The sequence below is a fragment of the Pseudorca crassidens genome, chromosome 5 (assembly GCF_039906515.1).
Source record: "Pseudorca crassidens isolate mPseCra1 chromosome 5, mPseCra1.hap1, whole genome shotgun sequence".
Lineage (NCBI taxonomy): Eukaryota > Metazoa > Chordata > Mammalia > Artiodactyla > Delphinidae > Pseudorca > Pseudorca crassidens.
Window position 1 is genome coordinate 80454019 of NC_090300.1, and position 19070 is coordinate 80473088.

The 19070-nt window shown below is 45.7% G+C and overlaps 1 protein-coding gene across 7 annotated transcripts in view; it reads left to right on the forward strand.

Moving 5' to 3' along the window:
• MYLK (myosin light chain kinase) overlaps window positions 1–19070 on the forward strand; it is a 265973-nt gene that overhangs the window by 60354 nt on the left and 186549 nt on the right. For 3 of the 7 annotated variants that reach the window (XM_067738675.1, XM_067738679.1, XM_067738676.1), the window contains exon 3: window positions 570–659. The exons of the other annotated variants lie outside the window; for them this stretch is intronic. The gene's annotated coding sequence lies outside the window, so the exon portion shown is untranslated. The remainder of the gene's footprint in view (window positions 1–569; window positions 660–19070) is intronic. 7 annotated transcript variants of the gene reach the window in all.

The following is a 19070-nucleotide window of genomic DNA, read 5'->3' on the forward strand; positions in this document are numbered from 1 at the left end:
TTGGGGTCGAGGGTTGGAGGACCCAGGGTTTCAAGTGTTCACTCTTTATTGGTGAATTTAAAGCATAAAAGCAGGAATTAAAGCACAGGAAGGGAAAAACCGTCTAACGGTCAGTTATCTAGGTCACCAGAGCTCTCTCTAAAAAAAAGGGAACCTCATGGGTGGGGCGGCCTGGCTGTTTATCTAGTCCTGTAGCTGGCATTGTGTTTATTCCAAATGGCTGTCTTTGAAGTGGAGGCTTCAACAATCAAAAGCTACATGTCAGGCACTTATATCACAATCAGAAAAGCTAGTTGTCAGGCACCTTTGTCTCTTGTGTTTGCTGCTCTGTCTCTAGGGTCTAGAATAGCACCTGGCAGGTAGTGAGCTGTCAAAACATATGCCATAAGTAAACGAACTACTAATTACACAAAGCCACGGACAATTTTACAAATAAATGAAAGAATACATTAATTCCGAGCAAGTGTGAAGGACATAAACTGAGATTAAAGGATGGCCTTTTAAACTATGTGCAGTGAGCTGTATGAAAAATTCCACGTATTGTCCTCATTTTCTGTATTTTATCACAGATTGGAAAGTTTGTCTGAGTCTGTGCTCAAGAACCTGTGTCATAAATCCTGCTGGGAAGGCCTTAGAGAAGAGGATACCTTGAGGTTAAGGTAGGACTCAGCTGGGCAGAAAAGGCTCAGAGGCATCTGGGGCTGCCCCCACTGGCAGGATTACAGAGGAGAGAGAGCAGAGGCCCCATGTTTTGCTTGATAACAATAGTTGTTTTGAACTTCATGACTCCTTGGGGTGGGATCCTTCCCTGTCTTGCTCAATACTTGCCTCATTTCCCAAGCCTTGCCTAACTTGGTCAGATATCTAAGTGCACATCCCTTCAAACTGTGCGGGAATCCCTGGACCTGGCTCATACCTGGGCCCTGGCACCAGATCAAGGAGCTCAAGATCAAACTGGGGCTGAGGAAGGAGAGCAAAATATTTGAGGAGCCAGGAGTCACCCCAGGTAGTACATTGACAGAAATTAAGAGGACCTGGATTTGAGAGCCATAAAAATTTCAAGCACTTTGACCTAGTAATCGAAATTCTTGAAATATATCTTGAGTAGATATAATCTAGAGTGAAGGAGAAGTTATGTTCATGAAATTGTGACTTGTGATGTTGTTTGTTTTAGTGAAATTGGAAACAACCTAAATGGTAAATAACAGGGACGTGATTGAGTAAATGATGGTTCATCCACTTGACGGAATGTTACAAAGTTATTAAAAATGAGACTTAGGAAGAATGTTCCGTAACCAGGAAAAATATTGTGGTTTAGCATGAACAAAAGTATGAAGTTGAAGGCAATGATAGTGTCTATGTATAATTTTGTTTTAAAAAGTACATATATAGAAAAATACTGGAAAAATATATAAAAAACGACAGTATTTATGTTAGGAAAAAAGTTTGCAATCATTTGCAATCGTACTTACAACCAGACTTTCAGCAAATATTATTTATTTATGAACAATGACAAAAGTGGATGGAACAAAGGAACTAGAGTGAGTTTAAAGTTCATGCAAAAAGTCAGCAAACAGTGCAGAAAAGGGAACCCTCCTACACTGTTGGTGAGAATGTAAATTGGTGCAGCCACTATGGAGAACAGCATGGAGGTTCCTTAAAAACCTAAACACAGAGCTGCCGTATGGTCCAGCAATCCCACTCCTGGGCATATATCCAGAAAAGACAAAAACTCTAATTCGAAAAGATACAAGCACCCCAGTGTTCATAGCAGCACAATTTACAATAGCCAAGACACGGAAACAACCCAAGTGGCCATCAACAGGTGATTGGTTAAAGAAAATGTGGTACATATATAATGGAACATTAGTCAACCATAAAAAAGAATGAAATATTGCCATTTGCAGCAACATGGATGGACCCAGAGAATATCATACTAAATGAAGTAAGTCAGACAGAGAAAGACAAATATTATGCGATATCACTTATATGTGGAATCTAAAAAATAATACAAATGAATCTATATACAAGACAGTATACAAGACAAAAACAGACTCACAGATATAGAAAACAAACTTATGGTTACCAAAGGGGAGGAGGGATAAATTAGGAGTATGGGGTTAACACATACAAACTACTGTACCTAAAATAGATAAGCAGCAAGGATTACTGTATAGCACAGGGAACTATATTCAATATCTTATAATAACCTATAATGGAAAATAATCTGAAAAATATATATATAACTGAATCACTTTGCTGTATACCTGAAACTAACACAGTATTGTAAATCAACTATAGTTCAAAAAAACAAGTCAGAAACTAAGACACTGATGGTCTAGAAAAGGAGTGAGGACAGATATGAGAACATGTCCAAATGTAACCCAGTGCGTGAAATAACATAACAGTTTCCTGGACTGAGGGCATGTGAAGTACAAGCTTGGCCGGAACAGAGTGAATGTGTCCAGGGAACACATCCTTGAAGTCATGTGTCACATCCAGACTTAGGGAGATGGTGGGAGTGAGTAGGTGGTCACACACATCCTATTTCCCCTGGACAGTCCCGGCATAAGTGTTAGTAGTTCCTCTCTTCACTCTCAGAAGAGTCCTGGTTTGGGTAATATGTCATGTGGTCACCCTAGTTATTGAAAAGGAAGGAGGAGGACAATATAGGTTGATGGTAATTGCTCTGCCGGTTTCCTCTAGTGCATAAGAGCTGGTGAGTTAAGATTCCCTGATGCTGAGGCAGGCCCAGGCCTGATGGAGACGTGGCCCATTTGAATACAGCTCTGCGTCCTGATTAGTGGTAGGATAATCACAGTGGTTATTCCTAAGCTGCTGTAGCATGTAGCTAGAATTCATATTTCACTCTGACCCAGGAGCTCCTCTTTCACTTCCATCCTTCCTTACCTATCCCACAAATTGAGTGCATGACCGTTAAAGTTTTCATTGAGCAGAGGAGTATCTACAGTGAGAAGAGATAATTTGTCAGCTGAGCCGTCCTCCTATTTGTGCACCTGGGAGCAGTTCTCCCTAGAAAAGTTCTGGAATTTTAATAGAAAAGCCTATATATGGCTAGTGCAGAAATACATTGAAGTGGTAGAAAATAACTTGAAGCCAACAAGAACTCGGCCTGGGAGAGCTCTGTTTCTTTCTTGGTGTCTACCCCATGTTCCGTTGGCTCTGTCAAGGCTGCCTTACTGGGAACCCCCTTTCAGAGCAGAGCACCAAGCTGACCATCTGTGATGCAGCCTGGGAGCCTGGCCTTAGGTTCAGCTTGCAAGAAAAGTGCAATTGTGGAGGAGGCCCCTCCCCTGTGCCCACAGGAGGACGGGTCCGACCCCGAGTGCCCAGAGATGCCCAGCTGGACCTCGCGGGGCTCGGGGAGTGGACTCAAGGGACGTCCTTTAGGCAGCATCTCCTCACAGTGTCAGCTCAGAGGGGCTTCTGGTCCATGGGGAAGCCATACAGATGCAGCTCACTGTGCACACTAACAGGCAAAGAAATGCTTCAGGGATTGCAGAAGTGAAGAGATAGCTAGATCTTTCGTAGATGGTTTGTCCTGTTGTTTGGTTGAGCATTGCAGGTGGCAGATGTGGGGATAAGCTAGCTCTCTTTGGCTTTTCCTGGGCTTAAGCAAGAAATTACCTTCTGGAACCTGGTTATTATTTTATTTTTCTAGTTAAGAGGTGCGGGAAGAGGGTGGGGGGGGGGAGCATTGTCTCAGCTAAGAGAGAGACTTGCCAGGAACCTGCAAAGATCAGCTGAGAGAGAGGACACCCAAGCAAGTACGCACTTGTGCCAAATTGCAGCTTCCCAGAAGCTCACTTTGGCCTAGAAACCAAGAGGAACAAAGCCATCGGGGAGATGGAACCAAGCCCCAGCTAACAGGTGTGAGGGGGAGCAGAGTTCTTCAGTATAAATAATTTCCCCCCATCAAACACTGGACTCTAGGAAGTCCCAGGGGACTGCTTTCTCTCAGAAAAATCCTGAATTGAGTAATCATAAAAAACCAGAGTGAGAGTAAAACTGATTCTTACTTCCAGCGTGAATGATAAATTATTTCATTAGAATAGTTAGAAGTGCATTATTAATTGAATAGGTCTATTTGGTATGGATACGCACATTTAGTAGTCCTATTTTGGCCTCATCGACCACACCTGGAGAGGCCGAGCTGGTTGGCTGCTACGTACAGGGGATGGAAGCTTACCCAAATTGCCCTGGAGAAAATGTTCTAACAGCTAGGATGGCCACTTCAAAGCTTTGCAGTGATGGTAAACAGCGTACTTCCTTTCAGAGTCCTGTACCCATCTTATTACTGCGGGGGAGAGAGAACACTTAACACCCAATAAATGCTGGGCCCATGCTCCCCTCTAGGCAAATGCTAAGAAACGAACTGCTGATTTGTGTTGGCTGCGTGTCCTGAGCAGGGTGCAGAACTGTGGGGTTCAGGAGTGGAAAACGGGAAGGGTTTACCAAGTCCCAGTGAACAGGCCAGGGCCCACCAGGCTGTTTTACTTCCAATCCCACTTTCCTGGCCCGTGTGGTTATATTGTTCTCCTTTGTTGATCTGGCCTCCCCAATAGGATTCCAAGTCCCCTGTCTTCAAGGTCTGTGCTCCCCTGGCCAGATGTGAGCCCCGCTGACACATGGGGTAGCCCTTGATCTTCCTGCTGGGCCCCTGTTTCCGAGAGAAGATGGGAGGGACAGGGGCCCTCTCCTCCCTACTGGGGCCAGTTGAGCTGACACCTGTGAGCTCGGTCCTTTCTCCAGAGGGTCAGTCACACTTGGCTGTGTTCCTGCTGATGCACCGTGCTCTCCATTGCCCATCAGTTTTCTCCATGCCCTTTCCTCCGGGTTCCCAGGGGTCGCCATTTTCTTTCTCAACAGCGTCCGTCCGGAGCAGGTTTGGTGTGGGAGAGGAGAAGAGACACATGTTAGCCTTGTCAGTGTCTTCAGTGACGCCTGAGGAGGAAGGGAGGGAGACATGATTGGTGGGAAAAGTCCTTACAGGAGAAAATGCGTCACTCTCCGTTATCGTCCATTGTTGCAGATGCTAAGAACTGGATGTTCTCAGCAACATCCCTAATCGCCTGCCGAGACAGAGAAGCAGAGGGCGTCCTTTGGGAGGGAGGAAGGGAGGCAGGCAGGCGTGGTGCGGAAGGGCCTTGAGCCGCAGCCCAGCGTGAGGGGACAGCAGGATGGCCGAGGGCCTGCACACCTGGTGCTTGAGTGGCTTCTCCCGCCTATTCAAGGAGCACGAAAGGGAAGGTGAGAGGCGGTGGCCTGCCCGCCCCCAGCCAATGTCCTGGGTCCCGGAGCCTGTCTAGACGAGGTGTGAGGGGCTCCCCAGTCAGCAGCTCCGGGGGGAGCCGGGACAGGCTTAGAACATCAGGTGGGGCCTGTGTGAACCTCGAGTGGCTCAGCTTTAAAGAGCCACAGCTGGAGGCGAGACTCAAGAACCTGCAACACGCTCAGGAGGAGCTGCAACAGGGCGGGTGGGAGCTGAGGGGCTGGGCTGGGCTGGGGAGAAGCAAGCAGGCTGTGAGCTGCCTTTAACTACTCTCGGGGTGGGGGGGCTCTCCCCCAGCAGGCTGATGGTTCCTGCTGTCCAGAGGCCTCCTCAAGGCCAAAGTGAGGAGTGCTGGCCCTTCCAAAGCTGCTCCCTGAGTCTCAACTTTCTCGAACTCCTGTCTCTTCACCCCCTGATGTTCTGCTCCCTTTTCCTCCCAACACACAGAGCCCCATGGGGTCCGGGACAGAGCTGGATAAACACACAGTGATGGGTGTGTGGACAGACTGTGTGTTCTGACCCTTCAGCCAGGGTTCTTCCGGCCCTGCTGGGAGCACAGTGTTGATAAACCTGGCTTGATTGGCTCAGGCGATCAACATGGATACCACAGATAATGTAAATATTCTAAGCAGTCACAACAGTCGCATCTTTTCAGCATGCTTTTGTCCAGATGTGGAGTAGGCTTTTTAGACGACATCAGGGACCTAAGAAGTTGGGATCTGGAAGAAGATTCTTATAGATGCGAACCACAGGAATGAATGAACTTCTGGAATTTCCTTGCTGAGAGGGGTGTGCGTGCTTGTGGCTGTGGCTTTTGGCTACTGTGCATACATTCTGCTTCCTGGCATACAGGGCTTAGCTAATGACTAGCAGGCTGGTTGATCAGTCCAGAACCAGGAGTGACTTGCAATTGTCAAACGAGTTCCCTTAGCACGCACCCCACCCCCACCCCCCACCCCCCACCCCAGTCCAGCCCCCTGGCTTAAGGGTAACTTGTCAGAGCTGCTGTCTGCAGACCAAAGTGAGTGAGGCCCCCGCAAGTGCTCAGGCTCACAAAGGCTGACAGGATGTGCAAGTCAGGTTATAACTGGTACATTCAGGAGGGATGTTAGAGGTCTTCTAACCCCAGAGAGCTTAGGATACTCCCACAGAGCCCACTGTTAGCAGATGCTGTCTCTAAAGTTTGGTGGCTCTGGCCTTAAGTTGCGCTCTTCTCTCTGAGCCTCAGTTTTCTTACTGATAGGCCGAGGGTAAGCTAAGGCACCCTTGTATTCTGGGGCTATGCCTAATAATCTAGGACAAGACACCAGCACCCTGGACTCCGACCCACTCCCAGCTCCTCCCTCTTGCATCACTAACGGTGTGACATTGTCGTCAAGGCTCTGAACCTTGGACTCAGAGGCATGGGTTCAAATCCAGCTGCTAAGAAGTAGCTGTCATTGTTAGCTTTGCGATTTTGGATATATTGCTCAACTTCTGAGTCTTCTTTTCATCTTTAAAGTGAAAATCATACCTCTTACAGAGTTGCTTTGAAAAGGAAAGTTAAGTAAAACTCTCAGTAGAGTACCTGGCTCGTAATAAGCATTCAGTAAATGGATTATTTTTATTAGTAATAGTAGATATTGTGGTTCACGGTCACTTCACTGGGCTGGACCTGAGGTTTCCTTTCTGTGATACAGGGTTTGGGTGGGAGCAGTGCTTCTCTGACTCTGCCATCCCCAGGGAATTGGAGGAAGAACTAGTATTCTGAGGGTAGGGGCTTGGGGTGTAGCCTGAAACAGCTTGCAGAAAGCATCACATTTCTTTGAAGTCTTAGGGTAATTTGTAAAATCAACTTATAGTTGTCATTTGGTACAACAATGTGAACACATTGGTTCTCATATAGAAATGCTTCCCCCAGATCTTTGAGTATAGTTGACGTTCCAGGAATGAGTTGCTCCACTCCGGGGTTGGGGGTGTGATGGCATCATTTCTTTTTTTTTTTTTTTTCTGTGGCCTTTGCCTTTTTTTTTTTTTAACACCTTTATTGGAGTATAATTGCTTTATAATGTTGTGTTCGTTTCTGCTGTATAACAAAGTGAATCAGCTATATGTACACATATATCCCCATGTCTCCTCCCTCTTGCATCTCCCTCCCTCCCACCCTCCCTATCCCACTCCTCTAGGTGGTCACAAAGCACCGAGCTGATCTCCCTGTGCTATGCGGCTGCTTCCCACTAGCTATCTATTTTACATTTGGTGGTATATATATGTCAATGCTACTCTCTTACTTCGTCCCAGCTTGCCCTTCCCCCTCCCTGTGTCCTCAAGTCCATTCCCTACATCTGGGTCTTTATTCCTGTCCTGCCCCTAGGTTCATGAGAACTTTTTTTTTTTTGATTCCATATATATGTGTTAGCATACGGTATTTGTTTTTCTTTTTCTGATTTACTTCACTCTGTATGACAGACTCTAGTCCATCCACCTCCCTACAAATGACTCAGTTTCGTTTCTTTTTAATGGTGGAATAATATTCCATTGTATATATGTGCCCCATCTTTATCCATTCATCTGTCAGTAGACACTTAGTTTGCTTCCATGTCCTGGCTATTGTAAATAGTGCTGCAGTGAACATTGTGGTACATGTCTCTTTGAGTTATGGTATTCTCAGGGTATATGCCCAGTAGTGGGATTGCTGGGTCATATGGTAGTTCTATTTGTAGTTTTTTAAGGAACCTCCATACTGTTCTCCATAGTGGCTGTATCAATTTACATTCCCACCAACAGTGCAAGAAGGTTCCCTTTTCTCCACACCCTCTCCAGCATTTATTGTTTGTAGATTTTTTGATAATGGCCATTCTGACCTGTGTGAGGTGATACCTCATTGTAGTTTTGATTTACATTTCTCTAATGATTCGTGATGTTGAGCATCCTTTCATGTGTTTGTTAGCAGTCTGTATATCTTCTTTGGAGAAATGTCTATTTAGGTCTTCTGCCCATTTTTGGATTGGGTTGTTTGTTTTTTGATATTCAGCTGCATGAGCTGCTTGTATATTTTGGAGATTAATCCTTTGTCAGTTGCTTCATTTGCAAATATTTTCTCTCATTCTGAGGGTTGTCTTTTTGTCTTGTTTATGGTTTCCTTTCCTGGGCAAAAGCTTTTAAGTTTCATTAGGTCCCATTTGTTTATTTTTGGTTTTATTTCCATTTCTCTAGGAGGTGGGTCAAAAAGGATCTTGCTGTGATTTATGTCATAGAGTGTTCTGACTATGTTGTCCTCTAAGAGTTTTATACTATCTGGCCTTACATTTAAGTCTTTAATCCATTCTGAGTTTATTTTTGTGGATGGTGTTAGGAAGTGTTCTAATTTCATTCTTTTTTTTTAATAGATCTTTATTGGAGTATAATTGCTTCACAATACTGTGTTAGTTTCTGTTGTACACCAAAGAGACTGTCTTTTCTCCATTGTATATTCTTGCCTCCTTTATCAAAGATGAGGTGACCATAAGTGCGTGGGTTTATCTCTGGGCTTTCTATCCTGTTCCATGGAGCTATATTTCTGTTTTTGTGCTAGTACCATACTGTATTGATTACTGTAGCTTTGTAGTATAGTCTGAAGTCCGGGAGCCTGATTCCTCCAGCTCCATTTTTCTTTCTCAAGATAACTTTGTCTATTTGGGGTTTTTTGTGTTTCCATACAGTTTGTGAAATTTTTTGTTCTAGTTCTGTGAAAAATGTCATTGGTAGTTTGATAGGGATTGCATTGAATCTGTAGATTGCTTTGGGTAGTATAGTCATTTTCACAATGTTGATTCTTCCAATCCAAGAACATGGTATATCTCTCCATCTGTTTGTATCATCTTTAATTTCTTTCATCAGTGTCTTATAGTTTTCTGCATACAGGTCTTTTGTCTCCTTAGCTAGGTTTATTCCTAGGTATTTTATTCTTGCAGTGGTAAATGGGAGTGTTTTCTTAATTTCTTTTTCAGACTTTTTTGTCATTAGTGTATAGGAATGCAAGAGATTTCTGTGCATTAATTTTGTATCCTGCTACTTTACCAGATTCATTGATTAGCTCTAGTAGTTTTCTGGTAGCATCTTTAGGATTCTCTATGTATAGTATCATGTCATCTGCAAACAGTGACAGTTTTACTTCTTCTTTTCCGATTTGGATTCCTTTTATTTCTTTTTCTTCTCTGATTGCTGTGGCTAAAACTTCCAAAACTATATTGAATAATAGTGGTGAGGGTGGGCAACCTTGTCTTGTTCCTGATCTTAGAGGAAATGGTTTCAGTTTTTCACCATTGAGGACGATGTTGGCTGTGGGTTTATCACATATGGCCTTTATTTTGTTGAGGTAGGTTCCCTCTATGCCTACTTTCTGGAGAGTTTTTTTCATGAATGGGTGTTGAATTTTCTCAAAAGCTTTTTCTGCATCGATTGAGATCATCGTATGCTTTTTATCCTTCAGTTTTTAATGTGGTGTATCACATTGATTGATCCGCGTATATTGAAGAATCCTTGCATTCCTGGGATAAACCCCACTTAATCAAGGTGTGTGATCCTTTTAATGTGCTGTTGGATTCTGTTTGCTAATATTTTGTTGAGGATTTTTGCAGTTATATTCATCAGTGATATTGGCCTGTAGTTTTCTTTTTTTGTGACATCTTTGTCTGGTTTTGGTATCATGGTGATGGTGGCCTTATAGAATGAGTTTGGGAGTGTTCCTCCCTCTGCTCTATTTTGCAAGAGTTTGAGAAGGATAGATGTTAGTTCTTCTCTAAATGTTTGATAGAATTCGCCTGTGAAGCCATCTGGTCCTGGGCTTTTGTTTGTTGGAAGATTTTTAATCACAGTTTCAATTTCAGTGCTTGTGATTGGTCTGTTTATATTTTCTGTTTCTTCCCGGTTCAGTCTCGGAAGGTTGTGCTTTTCTAAGAATTTGTCCATTTCTTCCAGGTAGTCCATTTTATTGGCATATAGTTGCTTATAGTAATCTCTCATGATCCTTTGTATTTCTGCAGTGTCAGTTGTTACTTCTCCTTTTTCATTTCTAATTCTGTTGATTTGAATCTTCTCCCTTTTTTTCTTGGTGAGCCTGGCTAATGGTTTATGAATTTTATCTTCTCAAAGAAGCAGCTTTTAGTTTTATGGATCTTTGCTATTGTTTCCTTCATTTCTTTTTCATTTATTTCTGATCTCATCTTTATGATTTCTTTCCTTCTGCTAACTTTTGGGAGTTTTTTGTTCTTCTTTCTCTAATTGCTTTAGGTGTAGGGTTAGGTTGTTTATTTGAGATTTTTCTTGTTTCTTGAGGTAGGATTGTATTGCTATATGCTTCCCTCTTAGAACTGCTTTTGCTGCATCCCATAGGTTTTGGGTTGTCATGTTTTCATTGTCATTTGTTTCTATGTATTTTTTGACTTCCTGTTTGATTTCTTCAGTGATCTCTTGGTTATTTAGTAGCCTATCATTTAGCCGCCATGTGTTTGTATTTTTTACAGTTTTTTTCCTGTAATTGGTATCTAGTCTCATAGCGTTGTTGTGGGAAAAGATACTTGATACAACTTCAATTTTCTTAAATTTACTGAGGCTTGATTTGTGACCCAAGATATGATCTATCCTGGAGAATGTTCCATGAGCACTTGAGAAGAAAGTGTATTCTGTTGTTTTTGGATGGAATGTCCTATAAATATCAATTAAGCCCATCTTGTCTAATGTATCATTTCAAGCTTGTGTTTCCCTATTTTCATTTTGGATGGTCTGTCCATTGGTGAAAGTGGGGTGTTAAAGTCTCCTACTATTGTTATGTTACTGTCGATTTCCCGTTTTATGGCTATTAGCATTTGCCTTATGTATTGAAGTGCTCCTATGTTGGGTGCATAAATATTTATGTTGGTTATATTTTCTTCTTGGATCGATCCCTTGATCATTATGTAGTGTCCTTCTTTGTCTCTTGTAATAGTCTTTATTTTAAAGTCTATTTTGTCTGATATGAGAATTGCTACTCCAGCTTTCTTTTGATTTCCATTTGCCTGGAATATCTTTTCCCATCCCCTCAATTTCAGTCTGTATGTGTCCCTAGGTCTGAAGTGGGTCTCTTGTAGACAGCATATATACAGTTCTTGTTTTTGTATCCATTCAGCCAGTCTGTGTCTTTTGGTTGGAGCATTTAATGCATTTACATTTAAGATAATTATCGATAGTATGTTCCCATTACCATTTGCTTAATTGTTTTGGGTTTGTTATTGTAGGTCTTTTCCTTCTCTTGTGTTCCCTGCCTAGAGAAGTTCCTTTAGCCATTTGTTGTAAAGCTGGTTTGGTGGTGCTCAGTTCTGTTAACTTCTGCTTGTCTGTAAAGGTTTTAATTTCTCTGTCAAATCTGAATGAGATCCTTGCCGGGTAGAGTAATCTTGGTTGTAGGTTTTTCCTTATCATCACTTTAAATATGTCCTGCCACTCACTTCTGGCTTGCAGAGTTTCTGCTGAAAAATCAGCTGTTAACCTTATGGGGATTCCCTTGTATGTTATTGGTTGCTTTTCCCTTGCTGCTTTTAATATTTTTTCTTTGTATTTAATTTTTGATGGTTTGATTAATATGCATCTTGGCATGTTTCTCCCTGGATTTATCCTGTATGGGATCTCTTTGCTTCCTGGACTTGATTGACTATTTCCTTTCCCATGTTAGGGGTGTTTTCAACTATAATCTCTTCAAATATTTTCTCAGACCTTTTCTTTTTCTCTTCTGGGACCCCTATAATTTGAATGTTGGTGCATTTAATGTTGTCCCAGAGGTCTCTGAGACTGTCCTCAATTTTTTTCATTCTTTTTTCTTTAATCTGCTCTGCAGCAGTTATTTCCACTATTTTATCTTCAGGTCATTTATCTGTTCTTGTGCCTCAGTTATTCTACTATTGATTCCTTCTAGAGAATTTTTAATTTCATTTATTGTGTTGTTCATCATTGTTTGTTCACTCTTTAGTTCTTCTAGGTCCTTGTGAAATGTTCTTGTATTTTCTCCATTCTATTTCCAAGATTTTGGATCATCTTTACTGTCATTACTCTGAATTCTTTTTCAGGTAGACTGCCTATTTCCTCTTCATTTGTTAGGTCTGGTGGGTTTTTATCTTGCTCCTTCATCTGCTGTGTGTTTTTCTGTCTTCTCATTTTGCTTATCTTACTGTGTTTGGGGTCTCCGTTTTGCAGGCTGCAGGTTCGTAGTTCCCGTTGTTTTTGGTGTCTGTTCCCAGTGGCTAAAGTTGGTTCAGTGGGTTGTGTAGGCTTCCTGATGGAGGGGACCTGTGTTCTGGTGGATGAGGCTGGATCTTGTCTTTCTGGTGGGCAGGTCCACGTCTGGTAGTGTGTTTGGGGGTGTCTGTGGACTTATGATTTTAGGCAGGCTCTCTGCTAATGGTTGGGGTTGTGTTCCTGTCTTGTTTTTTGTCATGGGGTGTCTAGCACTGGAGCTTGCTGGCCGTTGGGTGGAGCTTGTTTTTAGCGTTGAGACAAAGATCTCTGGGAGAGCTCTTGCCAATTGTTATTATGTGGGGCCGGGAGGGCTCTGGTGGTCCCGTGTGCTGAACTCAGCTCTCCCACCTCAGAGCCTCAGGCCTGACAACAAGCTGGAGCACCAAGACCCTGTCTGTCCCACGGCTCAGAAGAAAAGGGAGAAAAAAAGAAAGAAAAAAAATATATTAAAAACAAAATTTTTTAAATTATTAAAATAATAATAAAAAAGACAGCAACCAAACCAATCAACAAATCCACCAATGATAACAAGCACTAAAAACTAAACTAAGATAAACATAAAAATCAGAAACAAATCAGTCATAGACAGCAAACCCCAAATCTACAGGTGCTCCCAAAGTCCACCGCCTCAATTTTGGGGTGATTCGTTCATTGCCTATTCAGGCATTCCACAGATGTAGGGTACCTCAAGATGATCGTGGGGATTTAATCCACTGCTCCTGAGGCTGCACGGAGAGATTTCCCTTTCTCTTCTTTGTTCCCACAGCTCCTAGGATTCAGCTTTGGTTTTGGCCCCACCTTTGCATTTAGGTTGCCCTCAGGCACCTGTTCCTGGCCCAAACAGGAGGGGGTTAAAGCCACGGCTGATTAGGGCTCTCTTGTTCACTCAGGCTTGGGGGTGGGAGGGGAATGGTAGTCATAACTGGAATGAGGGGTGAGCCCGCAGCGGCAGAGGCCGGTGTGATGTTGCAACAGCCTGAGGTGCCCTGTGTGTTCTCCCGGGGAAGTTGTCCCTGGATCACAGGACCCTGACAGTGCAGGGCTGCACAGGTTCCCAGTGGGGTGTTGGGGTGTGTGTGTGGATAGCGATCTGTGCTTGCGCACAGGCTTCTTGGTGGCTGCAGCAACATCGTTAGTGTTTTATGCCTGTCTCTGGGGTCTGAGCTGATAGTCGTGGCTTGTGCCCGTCTCTAGAGCTCACTTAGGCGGTGCTCTGCCTTCTGTGGGCACACAGGGAAGGAAACCCCTCTCCTCGCACACCCCGAAACAATGGTCTCTTGCCTCTTAGGCAGGTCCAGACTTTTTCCTGGACTCCCTCCCGGCTAGCTGTGGCACACTAGCCCCCTCAGGCTGTGTTCACATAGCCAACCCAAGTCCTCTCCCTGGGGTCTGACCTCTGAAGCCCGAGCCTCAGCTCCCAGCCCCCGCCCGCCCCAGCGGGTGAGCAGACAAGCCTCTCAGCCTGGTCAGTACTGATCCTCTGTGCAGGAATCTCTCCGCTCTACCCTCCGCATCCCTGTGGCTGTGCTCTCCTCTGTGGCTCCGAGGCTTCCCTCCGGCCCGCCCCCCGTCTCCGCCAGTGAAGGGGCTTCCTAGTGTATAGAAACTTTTCCTCCTTCACAGCTCCGTCCCCGAAGTGCAGGTCCTGCCCCTACTTTTTGTCTCTGTTTTTTCTTTTTTCTTTTGCCAGGTACAATTTTTTGCCAGAAAAATCCCCACCCAGGTATGTGGGGATTTTCTTGCCTTTTGGGAAGTCCAAGGTCTTCTGCCAGCGTTCAGTAGGTGTTCTGTAGGGGTTGTTCCACACGTAGATGTATTTTTTGTTTGTTTGTTTTGTTTTGTTTTGTTTTGTGGTACGAGGGTCTCTCACTATTGTGGCCTCTCCCGTTGCGGAGCACAGGCTCCGGACGCGCAGGATCAGTGGCCATGGCTCACGGGCCCCGCTGCTGCGCAGCATGTGGGATCTTTCCGGACCGGGGCACGAACCCGTGTCCCCTGCATCGGCAGGCGGACTCTCAATCACTGTGCCACCAGGGAAGCCCATGCAGATGTATTTTTGATGTATTTGTGGGAAGGAATGTGATCTCCATGTCTTACTCCTCCGCCATCTTGAAGGTCCCCCCGATGGCATCATTTCTAAGGTCCCTTCCAGCCCTGACATTTCAGGTTCCCAGGGTGAGCAAGTCTCCTCCACAAAGGGCCTGAGGTTGGTACCCAAGAATCCTAAAGGAACCTCGAGAGACAGGCTCCCCTGTGCCCCTCACCCTAGTGGGACTGCACAGTGCTAGGTGGGTGCTACCAGCAGAGGAGGAAAGATGATGCAGCCCCTCAGAGTGAAGACTGAAGAAGCCTGAAGGAGGAGCAGGGCTGTGTCTGAGCCTGACTTTCCTCCCTTGGGCTGATAAACCTGGTTGGGTTGGGTTGGGTTGGCATCCCTCCACCACCCCAGGTAAATTCCAGGAAACACTAAGCCATTGTTTCTCATCCAGAGCTGGAGGCTGTACTGGGGACAGGTCCTCGTGTCATGGGAGGGCAGGTAAGGGCAAGGGGTGAACTGCCTGTGGAAACACAGGGCTTGTCACACTGCCAGAGCATCCTCCTGGCCATTCTAATGCAGCACCCAAGGCCAGGGTCTGGGGTTGTGCCCAGCCAGAGGGAGGAGAACCGAGGGGAGTCTGGAGAAGAGCAGCACACTTTGGGGGAGAACAGAGAGATGTCTGGCCTGTGAACGGGAAGAGAGAGCATCTCTGTGCGTGGGGTGAGGCATATCTACTGATGGTGGCGTGAGTCCTACATAGACTTGCCAGAGATTAGCCAGTAAGCATGGTCTCTCCCTCAGGCATGAGGGATTGAAATGAAGTCACCCATTTCTTTGGGACAAATAAAAGGGGCTTTCTCTGGGCAAGGGATTGACTACATTAGTCAAATCTGTACCCATCAAATATCATTCCAATAAAATCTGAGGGAATATCAACACAGTTGTTATACTGGAAATTTCCTTTTGGGCATGGTGTTTATTATGATAAGATTCAACATATCTTGCTGAATCCTTCCCAAGCATGTTACCAAATTGAGCCAGGATTTGGAGTAAGAAGGACTGGATTCTAGTTCTGCTTTATTAGCCATTGACTTTAGGCAAGTCACTTGGTCTTTGAGCCTCAGATTTCCTATCAATAAAATGGGGTTGTAACGTATCTCAATATGTTGTCAAGTTGAAATGAGATCTTGATTGGGAAAGCATTGCATAAATTGTCAGTAGCTCGAAGTTTATTATAAAGCAAAAGCTTTTGGTAGCATTATCTAAGAACATGCTACCCTCTAGGCCCTCTGCAACCTAGTTTCAATCAATTTAATGACTATATCTCTCAAAACCTCCCTTGACCCATCCCTTTCCCAGGTGAGTTTCCTTGCACTGAGACATGTACCACCATCTTCCCCTGCCCAGCTCAGCTTTCTACTCCAGGGCTCACTTGCTTAGATGATCATGATTCATTCTCATGAATTCTCGTGCCTTGGAAACTTCAGAGATCCCTGCCCTCCTCTGGTCTTTGAGGATACATAAGTCCACTCTGGGCCCACTTCCTCATCTGTAAAGTGAGGGGGTTGGGCTAGATGATTTAGGTCCCCTACCAACCCTCACATTCTGCGATCCAGCCGTATTCCACTGTTCTAACCAGGAAGCTAGAATTTGGGATGAGAGCAATGCATATTGTCTAGCCAATGACAAGTAACTGAGTAAAAGAAGTCACTGTAAGAGTGTGAATTAGTAATCTACTCTCTGTGATAGATGAGGCTATGTTTGAGGCAGTATTTCTTTTTTTTTAAAATTTCTTTGTTTTTTTTTTGTCTGCATCGGGTCTTAGTTGTACGCGGGGTCTTCACTGAGGCGTGCAGGATCTTTCATTGAGGCATGGGCTTCTCTCTAGTTGTGGTGTGCAGGTTTTCTCTCTCTAGTTGTGGCGCGAGGGCTCCAGAGCACGTGGGCTCTATAGTTTGTGACACATGGGCTCGCTCATTGAGGCACGTGAGCTCAGTAGTTGTGGCGTTCGGGCTTAGTTGTCCTGCGGCATGTGGGATCTTAGTTCCCTGACCAGGGGCTGAACCCATGTCCCCTGCATTAGAAGGCAGATTCTTTACCACTGGACCACCAGGGAAGTCCCTGAGGCAATATTTCAATGAACGAGAGCATATAAGTGAAATGTGATATCTCTGATTGGTCCTCCTAGTTGACTGTTACCAGAGAGTCATCATTTGCTAAGTGCTTGCTATGTGCCAGGCATGGCTAGAAATTGCATTGCAGTTCCAGTGTGTTGGGTATTCTGAGTATCTACTTTGTGTTAGATACTTGACCTTCCCTCTAATCTCCACAGAGCCCTACAGAACAGATTTACGGATGGGAAAATTGAGGTTTAGCGAGATTAAGTAAATCACCCATGGTCATCTGGCTACTAAGTGGCAGAAGCAGGTTCAAGTGCAGCACGTCTGACTCCACAGCCTGTGATGGGATGGCTTGCCCAAGTCCACTGGCTGGCATCACCACCAAGCTTACTCGTAGACTGTCAATTTCTTGTTCCTAGTGTCCCAGGAGTGGCGGTTACCCCAGCAGTGTTCTCGATTCAGTTCTGGGCTTGACCCTAGAGTAGGAATTGATCATTTCTCTCTGGTTGGGGCAGCCAACCTAAACATTCCAGGGGAAAAACTCACCAGGATTTAGCACCCTCCCTCCTCTGGCACGTTGGCGACACCCGGTCTTGGCTCCCTCCTCATTCCTCTTCTCCGTGCACCTGCCCCCTTGTCTCAATGCTAACCAAGAGTGGGAGAGAAACGAGAAACATTGTTGGCCAGGCCTTTGGCTTCAGCTGGAAGAGGCAGGTTTCATCTGTGGGAGTAAGTAGAAAACAATTACAAATTCGCATTTCAAATCCCGGAGCCTGTGGGAGTTGGTGAAGCAGGCTGGCTTTCCTCATATTCTCATGCTGTGTAAGGGTTTGCCAAAGAAGGATCCCCACACCTCTCAGTAAGGGAAGCTCGGGGAAGCAGGGATGTGCTGGAGGCAGCTTGGACCCCAGGAGGTCCAGCAGGAGCTGTGGACGCCTGTGGCTGGAGAGTCTTCAAACTCAGCCCTAGGACTTACCAGCATCCACATCTCTGCAGACCCTCCTGTCGACTCAGCCAGTGCCTGAGCCTGTCACGGGGAAAGGCAGGCCTCCCACAGAAGGGTCTTTCTCATTCTCTCTCCTCGCATCAGCCAGGCATTGGTCCAGCCACAGGGCTAGTGTTTTCCCAGGAGACACAGGCCATGGGGTGCTGGCAACTCCCCTAAACTGTGGGGAGAGAAGCTGGGTCCATGTTCAGTAGCCGGGCCTGGGCGAGCTCCACTCACAGTTCACTTGCAGCCGTGTCCTTAGAATCCAAGGGCCCTCCCAGCACAGGATCCTCTGGGCCGGTCCCCTCAGATCATCACCACAGGGCCAGCTCCTGGCAGAAAGCTGAGGGGCAGCATGTGCTTCCAGTGGCTCAGAAAGAGGGGATGGGACATGCCTGTCTGGAGCTGGAGAAGCTGCTCAGGGTCCCTCCAGGGAGGGTGTGATGAGCAGAATCATGGACTCCCTTCCTGGGCCTTCTTTTCCAGAGCTTTCCTAGGCTTCACTAAAGACCAGGAGAGGAATGGCCGGGCAGACTCAGGGCACAGAGTGGGGACCCTTCCCTTTTCTCCCTCTCCTCCACTCTCACCCCTCAGACACTACATCCCTAATAGCGCACCCACCACCCCTGCCCACCTGCCACCCCTTCCATGTGCTCCCCCTGCCCAAGACTCCAGTTTCAAAATAAATGACTAAATGTTGGCTAAATGGGAGGGAGGAGAGGAAGAATGAAGTGGTAGAAAGAAAAGGAATATATTCCACTTACTTTATGAGCAAATGGCTCTCCCCAGCACCCTGCCCTATTAATTTTGCTGTTAATATTTGCCGCTCTGCTAAGGGAATCGCCTTAAGTACTTAGTCCACTCCTGACACTTAATAAGTGCTCACTAAACAGGAACTGTTATTGGTTCCTTTTTCTCCTCTTTTTCCTGGGGTTTCCCCTCAGCTCTTTCAGCCCCAGCCCCTCTCTGGACAGACCTCACAGAATCAGCAGCTCAACCTGGGAGAGGCCAGAGGCTGCGAAGCCGGAATGACTGCATTCATGCCCATTCCGAGCGCTGGCCCAGGCTTCAGTCTTCATGGCTTGTGCCTGTGTCTCACAAGTGTGCGCCGAGGACCAGATGCGCCTGTCAGCCTGTGAAGCCCTCCGTGGAGGGCCTGGAACAGAAGTCTCTTCTTTCTCCTCTCCTGGTGTCCCAAAGCATCTTGTCTCTGCTGTGGGCTTGGCTCCCCCTGCTGGAACCTTTCCTACCTGCCCAGGTATCCTATGGAGAGCTGGCAACAGTCCTAGAGACACAGGTGAACTAGGGCAGAAAGGTCCAGAGAGGCCCTTCAGGTCAGAGAGAGAACCGGAGATGGGAAGTGGCTTTCTCAAGGTCACACAGTGGCTAGGGTGCAGTCACAGT